General features: G+C 44.0%; 1 protein-coding gene across 1 annotated transcript in view; it reads left to right on the forward strand.

Annotated features, from left to right (window-relative positions):
* The window catches only part of PTK7 (protein tyrosine kinase 7), a 94112-nt gene that overhangs the window by 13570 nt on the left and 59225 nt on the right, over positions 1 to 21317 (forward strand). The gene's annotated exons all lie outside the window — the stretch shown is intronic.

Consider the following 21317-nt stretch of genomic DNA (forward strand, 5'->3'; position numbering starts at 1 on the left):
TGTGGGCTACAGACCATCAGATATAGAAATACTGAAAATCTATCTGTCCATCAGAATCTTTGGGAAAGAGGGGCCAGAAATTTCTTTATTTTTTTTGGTTATTATTCATTAGATTATGTTGTGTGTGTTTTTGAATAGCTAATACCATCACAGGGTTAAGATTTCAAGGAGTTTGCATTTTAAAGAGCTTCCTGTTGTTGTTGTGAAGTGCCATTGAGTCAGTTCTGACCCCATAGCGACCCTGTATAGGATTTTCACAGAGCAGCTGGTGAGTTTGAACCACCAACCTTACAGTTCAAAGGAGGTTGTCAATTATGAAGGAACTTCAAAAAGTTCATGGAAAAATGAAATGAAAAGATAATTGAACTTTTTGAAGCATCCACATACACTAGTTTGAGAACCTCTTGGGTAGCCATAGGAGGATTTGTCAATGGAAAGTGGAGGTGTAGTGATGAGAGACTGTATTAATATCGAGGGGATTAGGAGGAAGCCAACTCAGTGCTTTGAGTGTCTTCTATGGGTGTAGCTGTTCCATGTGGGTGGGAGGCAGGAAGGAGTTAAGGTAGCAAGATGTGAATTAAATGAAGACTAATGGAATTCTTTATAATGGGACACCATTTGGAAAAGTGCTTAATAGACTAGAGAGGAGTATTCCAGAATGTATGGGACAGTACGTGTGCGCTGTGGAGGGCTTCAAAGAAGAGAGGGGAAGCCACTTTGTTAGGAAGTATAAGCAGCAGTGACCACCTCCAAATGCTGTAGAGGCATTGAACTGCAACTGTATGCATTAATCAAGTCCATCCTAACTCATGGTGATCTCATGTGGACTGAGGAGAACTGCTCCATAGGGTTTTCAGGACTGTGACCTTTTGGCAGCAGATCTGCAGATTGTCTGTCTTCTGAGGCAGCTGTGGGCGAGTTCACACCACTAACTTCTCAGCTAGTAATTGAGCACTTACCCATTTGCACCACTTAGGGAATCCAAGCATTGGACTAGGAGCCTGAACACTTGGTTGGTTCTTTCCTAATTCAATTCATGAAAAGTAAGAGAAGAGAAATCTATAGTCTTATGTCATCACTTTTCTGTATTCTGGTCCTGGCTCAGTCACTGTCTAGTCATGTGACTAGTAAGCTTTTCTGAGCCTGAGTTATATCATCTGTAAGATGCAAATGATACTGATACCTGCCTTGTATGTATGCACCATTGAGTCCTGGTGTAGGGCTGTCCAGCTGTAGATATGGTTGACGCAGACTAACAATCTCTCTGGATGACCCTGATGGTCTCTTCCCGAGCCCTTTATCTCTGTAATGGTTTGCAAGGGCTCAAGAAAGTCCCTTTTGACTGGTGACTTTAAGAAATGGTTTTCTCATATTTAAACCCAACTTTTCTAAGAGGATCTTAGTACTTCAAAAGCAGCTTGGAAATGTGGGCAGAGCCACTTTACATTTCCTGGTGAGGACTCTTCTTCCATCTATCCCAGGAACCAATTCTCCTGAGGGTAGTCACTGCTGGGTCAGGGCCACCATCACTCTGCATGCTGGAGTTCTTCCAAGGAGTACACTGACCAGCACTTAACAACCACAGTTCTAATGTTAGGTTTTAGATCCTGCCTCCTGTGGTGGTGGGGCGGATGGGACAGTGCTGGCCATAACATACACTAGCAGACTCCTGGGAGGCTAGGCCTCATTGCTGCACCCTTCCCACAGTGTCTCTCTCTGACTGCTGAGGTTTTGATCTATTTCTGGGGCCCTCTTGCCTTGCAGAAGCAATGCTTCCCAGCCTTGTGTGATAACTGATGCAGAAGGCTAGCTGAGTCTTCAGGGAAGAGTTGGTTGCTCGGTGTTTCACATTTCATTAAGGATCTTCAGGCTTATCTGTCTTATGTGCCATCTCTCCCTAGTGTCACCAGGGCCTCCCAGGGAGAGTGTGGTCTCAAAGGTGGGTCTGAAGTCTTAGGACTTAATGGGCTCCAGTTCTGGGAAACCTGGTTATGCACACACACACATCGCTCGAGCCTGGGAGGTTCTGGGAGGAACACCAATTGGGAGACACAGACTTTGTTCCCACTTTTCCCACATTGCTTGCTTCAAGTCCTTCCCATTTCTCTGGGCCTCAGTTTGAGGACAGAGACCTCTGACAGTAGTTCTTCCTTCAAGGCGTCTCTGACCCCAGCTGTGTTTCTGCCCCTCTTCACCTTGGTTGTAGGGAAGTCACTTTGATCTGAGAGCTGTGTTTTATTCTGGAGCCTTCTCTAGTACGTGGGTGCAGATGCGTTTAGACTTGATCAAATTGTGATGTGGGTATTAAGGTGTAATTCCCTGGGTGCAAAGGGGAAAGGTAAGGTTTGAGTAAATTTTGTTGAGATTTGGGAACGAATTCTTATTGGGGGGAGAAAATGAGTTTTGTTTTTTTCCCTCCGAGTTTAAGAGTAGGCAAAAATGTGTAATTGGCCAATCCTTAAGTATTTGAGGGACTGGTGTAAGAGTGGAGAACTTCCTTTCTTCTTTTACACAGAAAGAACAACATCTGAAGTGAGGGTTAATGTTAGGAAGAAGGGATTGGGTTTTCTTTGGTGACCCTCCTCTGTAATAACCCTCCTTTGCAGTTTACACTGTAATAACCCTCCCATTGGCGTTTGATCTTCTCAACAGACCTCCGAGGTAGGCAGGACAAGGAGTTGTTTTGTTTGCATTCTTTGACAGTCACAAAATGTGGTCTGCTCAGGACTGCAGACCTGGTAAGTGATAGGGCTAGAGACCAGAGTACAGGTCTCTCCCCTTCTCAACCTGGAGTCTTTGTTGTATAGATATCATCACTGGAAGCTATGAAATGTCACACACACATGCCTTGGAGGAGGTAAAGGTGGGAATGGATTTTGCAGATTAGATGTTTTTCTAGTTGGGTTTAGGAGTTATCTTGCTAGAGTCAGGAGATGGAGGAACCTTTTCAGATTTCTTTTTACATAAGGAGAATATTGATAACTTTTGACATGAAGAGATCTTTTGGATCATAGCATTCAAGATTGCTATCTTTTTCAATTTCAGATCTTAAGGCTTTTTAGAGTTATGACCAGACGATTCTGTGTATTCTAGAAATGCCCAAACCCCAAGTTGGAGCGTTTCTCCTGAATCCTGGAGTCCTAGGTCACCTCTGCCTGGTGTTTCCGGAAGGTCATAGGTAGTTACAGGTACCAGCTTGCAGGTGCTATGCCACATTCCAGATCAGCGCTGCTTGCTGGGAGTTGTACACTGTGCCGGAGACCACGTAGGTGGTAACAGAGTCATTCCTGTGGTGGTAATGAGTTTGCCGCCTCTAACTATTTGCTTATAGATAGATGTGCCCACACCTGTTGTACAGGCTTTGACACATAGTAGGACCACAGTGAATTAGGTTTCCCTTCCATAAATGACTTTGGGGTAAATCTTTTAACCCTCAAGAGGGTTCAGAAGAAGTTGGACCATGACCACTGATATTCAGGGACAAGTTTTGTGTATATGTGTGTGTGTACCTGGCATCTTCTTTTGGCTGAACTATTGATCTCTCCTGCCAATCCTGTTGACTCTGTCCTGCTTCTGAAGTTCTCTGTCCTCCTCCATGGTCCATAGATTCCAACAGGGGACAGCAGTATCTCTCCTGGGAAACATGCAAAGTGATATCCTGGTGTTCCAGTTCCATGTTCTGATTCCTTTGGAGTTCCTCTATCAAAAACAAAGTAAAAACCAGAGCTGAACAATTCCCTGACTGGGAGAAGGAGAAGGAACCTTCAGGCCAGCAGATCCTTAGAGGAGTGATACACTAGGATGGCATTTGAGATCCAAAGTTCATTTCCAGCCACCTGAAAAACAAAAACAAACCACAAACAAAGAAAACTTTGTCTTGCAGCCTTAGGGGAAAAAGAAAAAGGAAATGCTGTCAGTCTTGTAGCCCCAGCTACAAAGAGCAGATCACACTCTATCTGTTTGGTTAATTCAACAAATTAAACCAATTGTTGAACTGACCAGTTAAAAAAAATGCCCAACTCTCCAGAAGCCTTTCTGAGCTCCTCCTCCACCCTAGGGGTCTTAGCTCCTGGAGGAGTATGCATGGTGTGTGTGTGTGTGTGTTGGGCCCTGGAACAGCCCTACAGGTATAGAAGGGAGGTTTGCCCCCCTTCTTAAAACAAAAGGCCTTTATTTAGTAAACGCCCAAGTGTCCTGAGTTGCTTGGTGTGGAGTGAGGGTATGGGGTGGGGACCGTGCCCCAGGATTTCTATGTAAGAGGTGCTGATTTCCCATCTCAGCCCAGAGCCTTCCTTTCCCTTCCCTCTATACCTTTGTTCTGAGGGCCAATGGTCTGAGAGGCCCTGTGGAGGCAGCTGAGCAGGCCTGCTGTACTGTCTTCAGGCAGCATTTTAGGCTTGAGCCTACCCACTTTTTCCCAGGATCCCAAAGCCACTGCCAACAACTCTGAAAGGGGGCAGGAGAATGTGGGCCCTGTCTGACCCGGTCACGGGTGGTGTCCCTCTCTGTTCCCTTCCCACCCTACTCTGATCAAAGGCGACTCCTCAGGGTTAGCCCTACCAGTGAGTAAACAGCCAGGGCCTCTTGAAGCTTTTGAAGCCATGGTGCTTCAGGCCCAGAGGAATGCAGAACATTTCATTTTAGGGGTGGACTTAGGTTTCCACTGCTCTCCGTATTTGCAGATTTGAAATAAATGCCCTCATTTAGCAGCAGGCAGGCTGGGCAGTAAATGGGGGGCTGTTGAAGGGCATTTATGGCGGTCACAGGTATTTGTGGAAAGAGGGACCTCAGCAGATTTAGGAAAGGATGGAGGGTTTATGGTTAGGTGGGTTTTTCAAAGACCCCAGCCAGGTCTCTGGTGGAGGGTTGTTGTTAGGTGGGCTTTGCCATAAACATCAATGCCGCCCCCTGCCCCCCAGGAAGTATCTCCTTATGGAGAACAAAGGGGTTTGGGATGATGTTTGTCCCCAGGGGCTGATACTAAGGGCCTCCTCTCTGTCTCTCTCACTTGGCTGACAGTGTCCTGTTTCCAATGAACTCTTCTTCATTCTCCCACTCCCAGGGTTTGAAAGGCTCATTAAAAGTGCTTTATATTATAACAAGTTGGCTGAGAGGTTCCCCCTCACATCTAGTCAGCTTTGCAAGGAAAGAAAGAGCTAGGGAAACCTGTTTTCTTTTGTTGTTGTTTCTTAGAAGTAAGATCTGTGGAGGTGCAATTGAAAAAAGACCTTGGTTTTAAGAATTGGCTAACCAAATATTAATTGCCTTTGATGGGCCAGTCTAACCAAGGGGGCCAGGGTCTGCCTCACAGCCACTTCACCCCCCACAATGGGGTTCTGGCTTTATACCTACTTTCTGAGGGTCCCTGGACCAACTCACTTCAACTCTCAGCCTCAGTTTCCTGTCTTATAAAATGAGGGGTATCAATCCCATTAGGGTTCTTGTGAGAACTGAAGTTAGGTAGTACTGTATGTAGTTCATTAACTCTGAAATGCTCATTTTTCTCGTGTTTTCACGTCTCCTACATTGGGCTGTTACTTAAAGACAATGGTATAGTGTTTTGTCTCAGTTTCTTCGCAGCATTTTTCTTTTAATGAAACCTAATCTGGACTGCAAAGTCACTTTGAACCACAAGGTCAGCCAGCGGTTCAAGCTCACCAGCTGCTCCTTGGATACCCTATACAGGGTCTCTGTGGGTCGGAACCGACTCGATAACAACAATCTCCTTAGCAACCCTATCCAGGATCGCTCTAAGTTGGAACTAACTCCCCAGCACTTAACAACAATACAAAACTAAACTCAAGTTGATTTTGGCTTGTAGTTACCCTGTATAGGGTTTCTGAGGCTGTAAATCTTTATGAGAACAGAAAGCTTCAGCTTTGTCCTGAGAAGCTGCTGGAGGGTTTGAACTACTGACCTTGCAGATAAGCAATCCAGTGCTTATCTTACAGTGCCACCAGGGCTTTATAGTGAAACCTAATTTGTTGTTGTTATGTGCCATGGAGTCAGTTCTGACTCATAGCGACCCTGTACAGGGTTTCCGAGGCTGTTAATCTTTACAGGAGCAGAAAGCCTCATCTTTCTCCCACGGAACAGCTGGTAGTTTCGAACTGCTGACCTTGCGGTTTGCAGGCCGATTCATAACCAGAGCTCCTTCTAGTGGAACTTAATAGTGTGTCTTCAAATCAATAAAGAAGCCTCGAAGTTGCAGTGGGTAAGTGCTCGGCTGCTAACCAAAAAGGTTACAGCTCAGACCCATCCAGCGGCTCCACAGGAGAAAATTCCTCTGAAGATTATACAGTCTAGGAAACACTATGGGGTGCAAGGGCTTAGAGTCCAAATTGACTAGCCAGCACCTAACAACAAAATCAGTGATACTTTGTTCTTGTAATTAAGTGCTGTCAACTCTCATAGTGACCTCATGTGACAAAGGTGAACTTCCTCCTAGGATTTTCTTGGCTGGTATTTTTATGGAGTCCTGGTGGGCGCTGTAGGATAAGCACTGGACTGACTGCAAGGTCGTTGTGAACCACAAGGCCAGCAGTTCAAACTCACCGGCCGCTCCTTGGAAACCCTATACAAGGTCACTATGAGTTGGAACTTAACATCTTTATGGAAGTGTATTATCCCCCCACCCAGAGTCTGTCTGGGTGGCTTCAAATTGCCAACCTTTCGATTAGCAACTGAGCAATTAATTGTTTGTGCCACCAGGGCTTCCAGCAGTGTCTTCTTGTTGTTAGGTGCAGTTGGTCCTGATTGATAGTGACCCCTTTATAGGGTTTCTGAGTAGCAGCTGGTGGGTTTGAACTGCTGACCTTGCAGTTAGCAGTCCAGTGCTTTTTTTCTGTAGCACCACACTAGGACCCAGTGGTGTCTTACAATTTTTAAATTCAGTACATGTGAAAGACTTAGTCTGTCATATAGTAAATGCTCATTAAAAATAGTTATAATTATGATGAAGGTGATTTATTTACAGGCTTGTTTTTACTGCCTTTTCACTTGTGATTTTCAATGGAAGGTATTTTCACTTTAGTTTGGCACGTAAACCAATGCTTTAAGGCATTGTGTAAATTGTGTGTATGTGGTGTAGATACTGTGCGGTGGGGAGAGAAATTTGGTTCACAGAAGGAAGGACATGTCTAGAAGAGGAGGTAGATGCCCCTAAGATGGCAAGCTGTCTAGGATGGAAAGAATGAAATAACTTTAAGATGGTAACAGCTCGATTTTAAAAGGCTGAACGGTTTCTGGGGGAGACTAGAGATGCACTTCTGGAATGGGTTATCTTGTAGGTGAATCAAGGCCAAACCAGAAGAGAATAATTAACAAAGCAAGAGGGTATAGATATGCCAAAGAAGGGGACCCAGTAAATGCCAGTGGCTCAGTAGGGCAGGCAAGAGACAGGCTGGAGATGGTAGTTTCTTCCCTGCTAGATGGCAGATCTGTGAGATTTGATGCAAGCTTGGTGGAGACAACTGGAGCATTCATTCTCTTTTGTACTAGGGTGCTAGCTTAGCATTTGCTGAATGAACTTCACCCCCTCCAGGACATAAGTGACCCAAAGGCAGGGGGCTTCTTCATGTGGTAAATTCTTGTTCATCTGATGGTTATTGTTAAGTGACATCAAGTTGGTTCAGATCCATAGTAACCCTGTATAAAGTTTCTAAGGAGTTATTGATGAGCTTGAACTCCTGATCTTGTGGTTCAAACTGACCGTACAGTTCAATGCACTAACTCACAGCCCCACACCGTCTAATGGTTGTTAAGTGCCATCAAGTCGATTCTGACTCATAGCGACCCTGTATAGGATTTCCAAGGATCGGCTGGTGAACTTGAACAGCCAACCTTGTGGTTCAAACCAACTTTGCAGTCCAGTGCATTAACCCATAATGCCACACCAGGATTCCATGTTATGTTGTTGTTGTTAAGTACTGTGGAGTCGGTTCTGACTCATAGAGACCCTGCACAGGGTTTCCAAGGCTGTAAATCTTTACAGGAGCAGAATGCCTCATCTCTCTCCCACGAACCACTGGTAGTTTCAAACTGCTGACCTTGAGGTTCGCAGCCCAACTTGTAACCACAACACTACCAGAATCCCATGTTATAGTTAAGGGTATTTTAAAAAAATAATTTGTTTTGAGACTGTACAAAGCATACACTAATCCAATGATATCTACATGTATAATTCAGTGACATTGGTTATGTTCTTTGCGTTGGCATCATTCTCACCTTCCATTCCCGAATTGTTTTTCCCTCAAGAATATAAACTTTGCCCTCTAAGCTCTTCCCATCTGACCTTTCAAGTTGTTGTCCATTTTTGATGATATGAGACTTACTTGTGGAGGCTAACACTCATTGTGAAATGTCTTCTTCTCTGTCTTTTGAGTTTTGAAAGGGGCAGTGTGGTTCCTCTCAAACCAAGTTAACAAATACCAAAACCTTTGATGTCAAAGACACCCAGGCAGATAGATACCTGTGGTTACTCAGTCATCCTGAGTTTGGCCTGTTCCTGGTTTGGATCTAACACCACCTGATCCTGTATTTACCTGTGTGGCCGGAAAGGCCTAGCGAGAATGTATGTGGGACCTCCCGTGGGTTGCCTGCCAGCAATGGCCTCCTGGGCCAAGACTGGCCGCCGAATTAACAACTGCCTGTTCTGGTCCAAGCCGCTGCCTTGCACCAGGTGAAGTGTTGATCAGGCTGACAGGGCAACAAATCCCCCTGAGCCCCAGTTTGGAAATAAATTAGCTAAAAGTTGTTCTTAGACTCCTGACAAATTGCTTTCAGTTTTTGCTGCCAAAAGAGAACTCTGAAGACAGGGTGCAAATTGGGTTATTTACACTGTCTCTGTTTTGGTTGCTTCCATGAAATCGGTGACGGGGAGGGCACAGATCCAATGTGAGCTTTTCAAGTTCTCAGGAGCCAGGAGTTCCTCCATACCTGGCCTTAGGTGGGGCGGAGGGCAGAGGGTGGAGAGTGTGCGCAGTTGAAAGCCGGATGTGAGGTGACTAGGCCGCCTTTGAGGTGCCTGAGACCAGCCCTTTGCATTAGATCAAAGAAATACCTTTTGTTTTTCCCACTCACAAGTTGCTCTGCCCTGGAGCCAGAGTCATAAAGAGGTGGAGCTGTAAGGGTCTGCATCTGGTCTAAGGGGGCAGCATGGGTAGGGGGTGGGAAAGGGGTGGAGGGCTGGATTGGGGTCTTCCCAAGAGCTGTGAACTTCCTATCTTCTCTCATTGACTTGGGTATGCAGGGGCTGCCTGGGCTAGCCTGGGCTTCTGGGTAGGGCCCGGTCTGAGCTGAGCTTGAAGCTGGTGAAACCAGCTGCACGATGCTTGATTTCACTCCAGGCTAAGTGTTTTGTTGCTGAATCATTTGCATTCATTAAAAGTTGTGAAGAGTGAGTGATATTTAAGGCAACTCTAAAGGTTTGCTGGAGGCCGCTGCCTTAGAACCTCATTAAGAATTCCTCTTCCAGCCTGAGGAGAGGATGGGCCCAGCTCATTCAAAGCTTAACTTCTGACTGCCTTGGGAAGATGCCAGCTATTAAAATATGAAAAATGTTTGCCCAGCAGCCCCCAGAGCTCAGCCAGACTGTCCTGGCCAAAGAAAACACACTTACAATTCATTATATAGCCTCCTCCTGCACACTTGCTCCTGTCTCTTCCTCCCCTGGGACTTCTCCCGGTTGGGGGCATAAAGATTGGGGGAGGAAGGCAGCAGGAAGACACTTGCACCTTTTGAGGGAAAGCTTGGCTGAAAGCAAGTGTTGTCTACACTCGCCCACTCCACCCTTTGTGAACTCTTAAGTTACAGAGACCTGCATACAAATCCTGGTAGAGCCACTGGTAGCAGTCCTTATACCTGTATGGGTTTGTTTTTTCCTCATTTGCCACACCTATTCCCATATGGTGTTATAGGGTTTAAAATGATACTTTAGGTACCAGGTGGGCATCTTTACCTCATACATTGTAACTGTGGTTTATTTAAGAGTGTGTACCTCAGAATGATCTTCCCTTTGGTTTACCTGGCATCATTCTTCATATCACCTTTTGACTCAAGCATATTGGCGGCACCAGGGAAAGGTCTTTGTGGATGGGGTGCAGGCCTTTGGACAGGCTTGTAGCATTATTAGTTTTTATTGTGAATTGATAGTGTACATGGTTTTGCACTCACCCTATCATATTTTGTTTCATTGCAATGATTACAATCCCTTCCATGCATCATTATTCAACAGTATATGCTTCTTTTCCCTGTTTTTCTTTGAATGAAAAACAGAGGGGATAGAAGCAAAGACTGTTGAATATACACAAAAACACTCATGAATATATAATCATTTAAACAATGAAAGGGCAAGCCTTCCTCTTTCCATGAGTCTGGAGTCCTCAGCTGCTCTCTCTCTCCATGTCCTCATCTCTACCTCCATCTTTGGTGTCACTGCTTTTCTGGATAGGGTACCACATTCTGCTTTTAAGGAAAAGAAAGAAAGAGACGGAGGAGAGAGTCTTGGTTTCAACAGCAGGCAGGTTAATTGAGAGTAAACCTGGGAGGGGGTACTCTTACGTCACCAAAGGAGTAATGGTCCTACAAAGCGTAATAACCAAGGGAGGAGGATATTTGGGGTGAGAAATATGTAGCTGCCTCCTTTTTTTTTTTTTTTGCTGTAAGTCTAGAGGTCTTCGATTTGAGAACTGCTCCTGCTAGGGTGTCAATCTGATCTTGAATTTGGGATAGTTGTAGAAGATATTTCATACAAACGTTCTCCTAGGGAAGAGGATAGAGACTGAAATTCCTGCTGCTTCAGTTCCTACACCTGCTGCTATTCCTAGGCTGACAGGTAGGGGGATAAGTTGCAAGGCATGTGTGTTTTGGCTCAAGGGGGTGTTTTATTGGGAAATATAGGTTGAATAGGTTTATTAAACATTGAATTGGTGATGGGTGAGGGTTGGTTAGAACAGGATGAAGAGTAAAGAGAGTGAGAAGAAGGAGATTTGGGTGAGGGTGAAGGAGAGAAAGGTGCCTTGGAGCCATAATTCCTGGATCTGTTGTAAAAATGAGTCAGGGGTTAGGAAAGGATAGTCTGGTATGCACAAGTCAGGTAAGAGATCACTGATAAAGGCTGACAATTGGGGGATTGTGAGACTCATGTGGTGTTTGGGGAAGTCAGGAGTAAAAATATAGATAGAATAAAGCAAAGAACAAGGATTCCTATGATGGCTCCTAACTATGGAATTAGTCAGCGGGCTGTTTGGAGATGTAGAAAATTACAGAGCTGGGGAAAACTGTCAGTAGTATTAATGCTGGTCGGAGCATTGGTCAGTTGATTGGAGGTGGTCAAGATGATCCAGGGAGCGAGATAGATCAGGGAGTTTTTTTAGGGAGGCTAAATGATACCATGGGGTTTTTCCTTTTAGCTTGGCTGTAGTGGGTGTGAGTAAGATAACTGTATAGGGACCTTCCCATTTTGGTTGTAAAGGGGAAGGGTTTTTGTTTTCAGGAGAACTTGGTCTCGGGGTTGGGTGGTGGTGGTAAGGGCTAGTGGAAGATTAGATTCGGGAGTTGGCAGGTGGTCGTAGGCATATTTCCACAGGATTGACCGGACTGTGTACAAAAGTGGGCTAATGAGTGGAGGGGGAATGGCCATGGGTAGGGTTTCTTGAGGACCTAAGAATGGGGCTAGAGAGCGACCATAAACTAATTCAAAGGGCCTTAGGAAAAGGTTTTTTTTTTGGCATGGCTCTAATTTTTAGGAATGCAAGGGGTGAAAGGGTTATTCAGTCCTTTTGGGTACTTGAAGCTAGTTTCCTTAAGGTTTCTTTTAGAGTGCGATTTATTCGCTCAACCTTTCCTGATGACTGGGGGCAATAAGGAATATGTAATTTCCCAGGATATACCTAGAGCTCAGGCTGTGTGTTGGGTGACTGCTGGAATAAATTCCTTTCCATTGTCAGATTGAAGAGAGGTGGGGACCCCAAAGCGTGGGATAATTTCTGAGATTAGGATTTTTGAGACTGGAGGCTAGTTTATTGGTAGTGGGGAAGGCTTCAACCTACCCAGAAAAGGTATCTAACAAATACTAGAAGGTATTTAACTTTTCTCACTGTGGGTATGTGTGTGAAGTCAAAACTTGCCAATCTTGTCCTGGCAAGTGGCCTCTGAACTGGTGGGTGGGGATTATGGCTACATTGATACGGCGTAAATCCTGAACTAGTCTAAAAGTTCCATCCGGTTTTTTACAGGTAAGATATTATAGGGGGAATTGATAGGGATAAGGAAATGGGCCTTTAGGAGGCGGGTAATGATGGATTTTAAGCCATATAGGGCCTCAGCGAATATAGGGTACTGGGGAACAGATATATAAGCTTGAGGATCTTTCAGCGAGATGACTACAGGTGAATGATGTGCTGCTATTATTCATGTGTTGGTGTCCCTGACTACAGGGTTGACTCCAGGTAAAGGGGGTCCTGTTGTGTTTGGGGAGTATTTGGGAGTTGCAAAATAGGATATAGGGGCAGGAGGGGTTTAGTTGAGTGAAATAGAGGGTGGTTCCCAATTTTTGTAGAATATCTTGTCCTAGTAAGAGGTAACACAAGGAAGCGTGGGTAAATGATAATCCTTGGAAATTGCAGGGTACTGGAGGGGGTTCTGGGAGTCCTTTCATACCTATTACTGTAGTTGGTGAAGCAAAAAGCGGCCCACAAATTCAGTTAGAACAGATAGGCTAACCCCCATGCTCAGTTAGTGGCAGGAGGGATGCCAGGGTTTTGGGAAGGGAGTCCTGTTCTGAGGGGGAGTTAAGCGGGAGAAGAAAAGGACAGGGTTTTCTTCTGGTCCTTGAGTGATTTCTCTTAATTTTTCATAATTAACTGCCTTATAGGCATGTCTGTCCATAACATTTGCTAGGCAGAAGACCGTATGTTCTAGCTTGGTGGGTCCATCATCTGGAGTCTGATAATCCCACCTTGGATCAGTTCCGGGTACTACTTCCTGTGCTACAGGGTAGCAGGGAGGGGCTTGGTCATGCATCTATCTCATCAGCATATGTTTCTGCTGCCCTCCAGATTAAATTTTTCTCTTCTGTCTTTAGTGTGCTTTTTTTTTTTTTTTTGAGGACGGTATAGACATCCTACCAGGTCAGGGAGAAAGTCTGTGAAAGACGGGGAAATTCTTGTCTTAATTTTGCTGCATTTTCACTGAAAGATCCTAGCCTATTCTCAATTTGAGAGAGATCAGAGAGGGAAAAGGGGACATGGATACAGGTGGGACCCTCGTGGCGGGCAACTTCTCTGAGAGGAAAAAGGGTTAGGGGGACCTTGTTACTGGGCCCGGGGGATTATTCTGGTTTGTGGAATATGGGGATGCAGGAGGTTGGGACTGAGGAGGGAAGGAAGAAAAAGTCTTGGAAGTGGGGAAGCTGCCATTTCTTTTTAGAAGTTGTCAATGTCTCTGAAAATTTGGAATTCAAAAGTGCTGTTTTCTGGCCACTGACTAATTGCAATCAGGCTATATTGCAAAAAATCAATTAATTATTTTTCCGATTGATTTATATTAGATGTAATTTCTTTATTCAGAAGACAGCTTAGAGGGGAGAGGGTTGGTTTGCAAAGCCCCAGCTCCTGTTTTGGGTGGGTCTAGGAGTCACTGCCACAGGTGAGAAGGGAGACTGCTGGGAGCTGATTTATCTAGACCCAGGAATTTGTGACCGGTGTTGGATGAGGAAAGATCTGGCAGAATGGCCTCTGAGATCTGGAGCCATATAAAAGAAAAGAGACTACCTGGAAGTGAGTGGTTGGGGAAAGGGACTTTACAAGAGTTTTGAGAACTACCAGGGATGCCCTGTGATCGCAGAGGGAGAGAAGAGAAAAAGTGGGCTACTCAGATGAGAAAGAGATCCTAGGTTCAGGAGTTTTGAAGAGTTCGCTGGGGTATGCCCCAGTCAGACCCTCATGATCCTCCTGGACTGAATCTGCAATGTCTCTCAGTCTGCTGGAGAGAAAGAGACAGAGAAAAGTGTGGCTAGGATAGGTTTGGGAGCGGGTGGAGTTTAGAATGAGGCCTTGCCAGAGGGTGGAATTTAGATGGACCTAACTGGTGGTAAGGAGCTCTGGTAGTGTAGTGGTTACGAATCAGGCTGCAAGGCCAGCAGTTTGAAACTACCAGCCGCTCCGCAGGAGAAAGATGAGGCGTTCTGCTCCCGTAAAGATTTACAGCCTTGGAAACCCTGTACAGGGTCGCTATGGGTCCGAACTGACTCGACAACACTTAACAACATCTGGTATTTGAAATGTAAAGAAAATAGACATTTAAGAGAGTTATGGTAGTTGATAGAAGAAGAGGCTTAGACAAAAAGGACCGACTCCACGGCACATAACAACAACAATATATTAAATGAAACTTTTTTTTTTTTTTTTTTTGAAATTGACCAAACAACACCCTAATGTGGTCTCTTTTTCTGTTTTTGAGAGAACCCAAAATTAAAGGGAGAGGTAAGAGGGGGTGGCCGGGGCACAAGATGTTTCTCTACAGGGCACCCCAGGAGAGAAATACCAAAGCCGGAGACCTTAGGGAGAGCCAGAAGAGCAACCAGAGCGTCCCCTGTATTGTTCAAATGGCAGGCCCCTGAGACATATAAGAAAAGCCTGCTGAGGCCTTATGTCCGGGGTCTGGAGGAGGTGATTTCTAGGTACCTTAGGGGAAATATTCGGAGGCCAACTTACCTTCCCTGTGAGAATGACTAGGGAGAAATCAGCCAGTGGTTGATGGTCCTGTGTTCTGCTGGAGCCAAGAGTTTAGGAAAGGGAGACAACTGCCCAGACAGGCGACCAAAGTTGTGAACGCTGCAAATCACTTTAGAAGCTATCGGAGAGTAACCCCGGCCAAGCCTCCTCAATTGGACTTGATTTGCTCACAACTCTGAGATGTCTCAGAATGAAGTTAATCTCACGTCCAAGGATTCGCGTCTAGCTTCCGCCCACTACTGTGAGGAAAGGAAGAGAAGAGGGTGTGGGGGTACACAGGGCGAAGGCAATCCAGAATCCAGCGGGGAGCTTCTCGGCTTACTCCCCACGTTGGGCGCCAAAATGTAAGGAAAAGAAAGAAAGAGACGGAGTTGAGAGTCTTGGCTTCAACAGCAGGCAGGTTTATTGGGTGTAAACCTGGGAGGGGGTACTCTTACGTCATCAAAAGAGACCAAGAGACCAAGAGCCCGTCTGTTCTCTTCCAGACTGGGGTACTTAAAGGCCGGGTGGTCTGGGTACAGTTCTGGTGAGTTTACAATGGGCTGGGGGTGGGGTATGGAGATTTTCCTGAAACCTGGAATTTCTGGGGGGAGGGTCTCCAGGTGTAACAAAGATCCAAGCTTCCAGGGAGATCGGAAGCTCAAGCAGGACCTCATTCAGTGTCAATTGGGGGTAGTTGCAATGCAGTTCTGTTGATCAGGCCCAAGGTCCGTCACTGCTCATGCTCTTCTCCCTTGATGGTCCTAGGGTCCTCTGTTCCTGGACTGTAAGATTAACTACTCCCCCTTTATGTTACAAAACTTTTACCTTTACAGTTGTGACTGACGCTCACAATTAGTCATGATAACAGTTACTCACTGTTGAATCATAAGAATCTTATTCCCATCTCCTTTCACCAGACCCATCTAGACAAGATGAAAACTATTCAATGGGGATTCTGCCTCCCCCTGTACATTCTGAAACTAAACTTCCTCATGAAAATTTGTAAGCCAGCCACTTCACGCCTTTATAGCCTCCCCATTTTAGGTAGCCAGTGTCTTTTAAGTTGCCCATCCCTATTAACCCTGTGTACAGAGGGGATTGGAATGATCCTTAATGTGAAGATTCCTTCCTTCTCAGTTGGTATTTTGAGTCACTACATCCTGGTGTGGTGCTGTAGGCTAATGTGTCAGACTGCAAAGTCATTTGAACTGCAAGGTCAGTGGTTCAAGTTCACCAGCTGCTCTTTGGAAACCCTATACAGGGTCACTATGCGTTGGAATCAACTCGGTGGCACTTAACAACAACATCCTTAAGTATAGGTCAAGTTCATCAAATTGTAGCAATTTATATTTGTTTCCTATGTCAAATTTTTAAAAATCTTCCTTTAGTTGAGTTCTGATCATCTAACCATTGAAGCTAGGTCAAATGGGCAATGTAGCATTAATTCTTGTGTCCAGGGAAGTTCTGGTATCAGTTTTCCTAATGCAGCTTTTGTAATATTGGAGGTCAAATCTTGGTTTTGTGATTTATTAAAAGCTTTAAAACAAAGTTTATATCTGTGAACCTCATTCACTTTGCAAAATAGGTGTAATTGTACTTACTTCATAGGCTAATTGAGAAGTTAAAAGTCAGTACTTGCAAATCCTTAGAACAGTATTTGGCCTGTTGTCAATTCTCAGTCTTTGTGATTGTTGTTACTCTTACAAGTAATCCCTCACTGGAGATGGGAAGAGGCTATAATTCAAGATTTAAATCTTTGGATGCTGAATGGAAACCTTCAGATTACATCCTGGAGTTCTTTGTTATTCAGGAGAGGAGGCTTTTTGCAATCTGGATGGGAGACTCAGCTCTGCTCAGGAAATCCTCCTGGTCCTTTTACTCACCAGTTCAAGAGTTAAGATGTGGATCTATATCAGCATTTAGAGTCTTAGTCTAAGTGAGGATCAGGAGCCATACTTCACCCCCTTGAACTACCATCTTCTTCACTGTATAACTGGACAAGAAGGTGGTCCAGTGCCAAAGAAGCCACACACCAGGGTATGATAGGAGCCCTCTGGTGCAGCAGTTAAGCACGTGACTGCTAACCAAAAGGTTGATGGTTCAAACCTACCCAACAGCTCTGGGTAAGAAAGACCTAGTGATGATCTGTCAAAGAGTACAGCCTAAAAAACGCTACGGGGAAATTGTACTGTATCACATGGGGTTGCTGTGAGTCAAAATTGACTCCACAGTACCTAACAAAAACATCCGCTGTAACTTAGTCATATGTTGTTAAGGGCCTTTAAGTCGGTTCCAACTTATAGCAACCCTGTATAGGGCTGCTGAGGAGCAGCTGGTGAGTTTGAACTGCCCGCCTTGTGCTTATCCAAGATGCCACACCAGGACTCCAACTTAACAGTATACCTGAAACTTACTGGCTGCCAAGAACGGGTGCATTGCTGGGGTAGCCCCCTATGGAGGAGTTGTTGTTGTTAATTGTCATTGATTCCAACCCATAACAACCATGTATATAGGGTTTCCAAGGAGCAGCTGGTGAGCTTGAATTGCTGACTTTGCAGTCTGACGCATTAGCCTACAGCGCCACACCAGGACTCCGTGGTTATGTGCTGTGGAGTCGGTCTGCAGGGTTTCCGAGGCTGTAAATCTGTACGGGAGCAGAAAGCCTCATCTTTCTCCCGCAGAACAGATGTTAATTTCAAACTACTAACCTTGAAGGAGCTCTGGTAGTGTAGTGGTTACGAATCGGGCTGCGAACCTTAAGGTCAGCGGTTTGAAACTACCAGCCGCTCCGCGGGAGAAAGATGAGGCTTTCTACTCCCGTAAGGATTTACACCCTCGGAAACCCCGTACAGGGTCGCTATGGGTCGGAACCGACTCGAAGGCAATTAACAACAACAACAACCTTGAAGCTCACAGCCCCATTCGTAAGTAGTGGATCACAAATGTTGAACATTTTCAGTTTTCTAGGTTACAGTTGGAGTCTTGGTGTGACTCTGTGGGTTAATACGCCAGACTGCAAAGCCGTTTGAACTGCAACGTTGGTGGTTCAAGCTCACCAGCTGTTCCTCAAAAACCCTATACAGGGTCACTATGGGTCGGAACTGACTTGGCGGCACTTAACAACATGTTACAGTTTGCTAGGTCCAGTGTTGGTGTAGTGTTGTGGGTTAATGCACTGGACTGCAAAGTTGGTTGAACTGCAAAGCTGGCAGTTCAAGCTCACTAGCCACTCCTTGGAAACCCTATACAGGGTCTTTGTGGGTCAGAACCAACTAAATGACACTTAACAATAACAACAACAGGTCCAGTGCTAACTGTGTTGTATGCATTGAACTAGTTGCTGTGGAGACCACTTGACTCATGGCAACCCCTTGTGTGTCCGTAGAACACAAGGGGTAGAACTGTGCTCCGTAGATTTTTCAGTCGACAGCCTCAGAAACCCTGTGCGGGGTCGCTATGAGTCAGAACTGACTCCATAGCACATAACAACAACAACAAGTGGGATTAGTGACTCAAGTTCTCTTCACTTTCAGCAAGCAAGGTGTGTGTCATCTGTATATTTCAGGTTGTTAATGAGTCTTCCTCCAATCTTGATGTTGCATTCTTCTTCATATAGTCCAGTTTCTTGGACTATTTGCTCAGCATACAGACTGAATAAGTGTGGAGAAAGGATACAACCCTGACACACACCTTTCTTGATTTTCAACCACGCAGTGTCTTCTCATTCTCTTTAGATGACTGCCTCTTGGTCTGTATACAAATTCCATATGAGCACAATCATTTGTTCTACAATTCCAATTCTCCACAATGTCATCTCTAATTTCTTACAACCTATGCAGTTGAATGCCTTTGCCTAGTCTATAATGCACAGGTAAACATCTTTCTGGTTTTCTCTGATTTCAGCCAAGATGCATCTGACATCAACAGTGATATCCTTCATGGTATCAGTTTCTTTTCCTTAAGAAATTTGGACATGTACTTCATGAAATCAGGTAAAAGATGAGATGAGACGGCAGACCAGGAAACTGGCTGAGAAGGGCGAATACATAAAAGGGGGGTGGGATGAGATAGGAGTATTTGGTGTTAGTACCTTTGAGGGGGTTCTGACTCATAGCGACCATGTCTAGGGTTTCCGAGGAGCTGCTGGTGGATTTGAATTGTCGACCTTGTGGTTCAAATTGACCCTGCAATCCAGTGCATTATTGGTTAACCAAAAGGATTGTGGAAGAAATAAATGCTTAGTGATCTGCTTCTGACAGATCACAGCTTGAAAACCGTATGGTGCACAGTTCTACTTGACAACATAGGGTTGCCATCATTCCAGAACAACTGGTTTGTGGTTATAAAGAAATAAAAATATAGTAATAAGATAATATTTAAAGGGCAGAACGAATGTTAACCAGGGCCATGCAGTTGAGGAACTCTCAGATTCCAGAGAAAAAGATTCAGTGAGATGAAAATAAAAAGTAAAATAATGTTTATTAGAGAAATAAACAAAAAGTATACTAAGAGAATTAAAAAGAAGTATGATTTGCTGATTATAAAAAGTCATGAAAACAACAATCTACAGAGCAAAGGAAGCATAAAGCATGCATGAGACAAAAGCAAAGACAACTAAGTGAGTTTTGATCATTTAAGTGGAATAACTCTCATTGACTTGAGGCAGAATTTAGATTGAGTGAAAAAGTTTCATGCTCTTTACATGAGACAAATCTAAAGTAGTGACAAAGTTGATTTTATTGCTCTTTTTCTAATGTTAAGTCAATAGTAATAATTTTCATTCTTTTCTGTTTAGGAAATCATTTAAGATTATTAATGTTCTTCTGAACACAGTTTTGAAATGAAAACATAATAGACTTGATAAGCAATTTTAAGACCCAGTGCTTGTTTTAAAGAAAGAGAAAGAATTTTTGCAATTCTAGTCAGGAAAAAAGATGAAAAGTCAGTAGGCAAAACAAGAAAGGAATAAGAGGCTTTGATCACATTCAAACAACTATTTCTTGAGTCTGTGTTAGGTACCTGGTGGCTACCAGGAATACGTATCAATAATGAGATAGACAAGGTCTTTGTTCTCAAGGGAGGTTACAGTTTAGTGGGAGAAAGCTACTACTTCAGACAATGTTATATTAATAACTACAGTTGTGATAATTTGCATCGGAAAAAGATATTTAAAATGTGACAAGAGTTATCATGTTCAAAACCATGATAAGAAATCTGTTAGGGAAATAGAAATGACTAAAATGTATTAAAAAAACAAACAAACATTAGAATGGCTGGATAGACTAATAACTAACTATTCAAAACAACTGAAATGTTGGTTAAAAAATTACATCTAAAAAGTGTTGTATCAGATGGCCTTAAGGGAAATTTAGGAGGTATTGAGAAGCTAGAACTTGGTAGTACTTTATGGAGAGGCATTGGATAGGTAGTCTAGTGGTAGAAGTTTCACTTTCTGTGATGGATACACAGGGTTTGCTTCTCAACAATGGACGTCATGCACAACCATCACCCAAATCTCAATGAGGGCTTGCATGTGGCTATGATGCTAAACAGGTTTCTGGATTAAGACAAACTAGGAGGAGAAACCAGTGAGAAGACACTATGGATCATAATGCAACTGATCATGGGGATAGTATAAGACCAGGCAACACTTTATTCCGTCGTCATGAATCAGGGCCTGAGTTGGCAATAGCTAAAACCATCACCACCACCACCACCAATGCTTTGTAAGCTGTTGAAGAACCAAGGAACAGATAGACGGCGCTGCCCTGTGTACTTCACAAAGTTGTTAAAACTTTTCTCCCAAATACTGACTGACAGTGTAGAAAGGAAAACCTCACAGTACACTCCAGTTTAAGAATACTGATTAAAAACCTAGCATAAAATACTAGTAAGTTAGATCTACATTAAAACAATAAGGTACCTACAAATTCATGGATGGCTTAATATCATATAGCGTATCAAAATAAGAAATAAGAGGAGTAAAGCCACATAGGTATCTTAATTAAAAAAAGAAAAAGAAAATCACACTGGATACAAATTAGCATCCATTTCTGATTGAGGACAAAAAAAAACACAAAACCCTCAAAACCACAGTTTACACTGCACTAAAATATTTAACTATAATGTTATTCTCATTAAAATAAAGAACATGTCAGAGCTATAACATTATTCTAGAAATTAGCTGAAATATAAGAAGTAGTAAAAATAAAGTTAACATTCTTTGTAGAAGGTATCATTTTTTTAGACATGAAGCCAAGTAGCAACTGAAAAACCACTAATATCATTAAGAGCCTTTAGCTATCTGGTCAAATACAAAACCCAGAAGATTTGCTGCTTCTCAGGAGTGGTGGTGGTGGTGATATATGTGGAGTTGGTTCCGACTCATAACGAACCTATTTAGGGTTTCCAAGGAGTGACTGGTGAGTTTGAACTGCTGACCTTGTGGTCCTGCGCTTATTCTACAGCACCATGCCAGCACTCTGAAAAACAATTTGTTGTTGTTAAGTGCCGTTGAGTCGATTCTGACCTATAGCAACCCTGTATAGGGTTTCCGAGGAGTGACTGGTGAGCTTGAACCACCAACCTTGCACTTCAAAT

This window comes from Chrysochloris asiatica, unplaced genomic scaffold (genome assembly GCF_000296735.1).
Source record: "Chrysochloris asiatica unplaced genomic scaffold, ChrAsi1.0 scaffold00038, whole genome shotgun sequence".
Taxonomy (NCBI): Eukaryota; Metazoa; Chordata; class Mammalia; order Afrosoricida; family Chrysochloridae; genus Chrysochloris; species Chrysochloris asiatica.